Below are 370 nucleotides of genomic sequence, written 5' to 3' on the forward strand. Positions count from 1 at the left end.
AAACCCAAGCAACTTTCGTTGATTCATCATCCCTCAACATCTAAAAAGGGACTTTCAAAATTTTATATTCATTGCTTTGTTGATGAAACCCGAGTTTTAGATGAGTAAATTTGGAGCACTCAGAGGGTATATTGATGCATTTGTATCTACGATTAGCGGGATTCCAGAGGATAACTACTGGTGAGGTATAGGTATCCTTTGTAAAACAAATGAAGCCATTGTAGCAAAACTCGAATCTCACCCCATGAGCAGCAAAGGGTGAATACAATTGCTGCTTTATAGGGGAATTATAGTGTTCAATGTTGCGATGAAGATGGAGTGAAAAAAATTCAGGCCGGAAGCAGCTAATATCATTTTTGTGGTAAGAGAT

Source organism: Solanum tuberosum, unplaced genomic scaffold (genome assembly GCF_000226075.1).
Source record: "Solanum tuberosum cultivar DM 1-3 516 R44 unplaced genomic scaffold, SolTub_3.0 scf00222, whole genome shotgun sequence".
NCBI classification, from domain to species: Eukaryota; Viridiplantae; Streptophyta; class Magnoliopsida; order Solanales; family Solanaceae; genus Solanum; species Solanum tuberosum.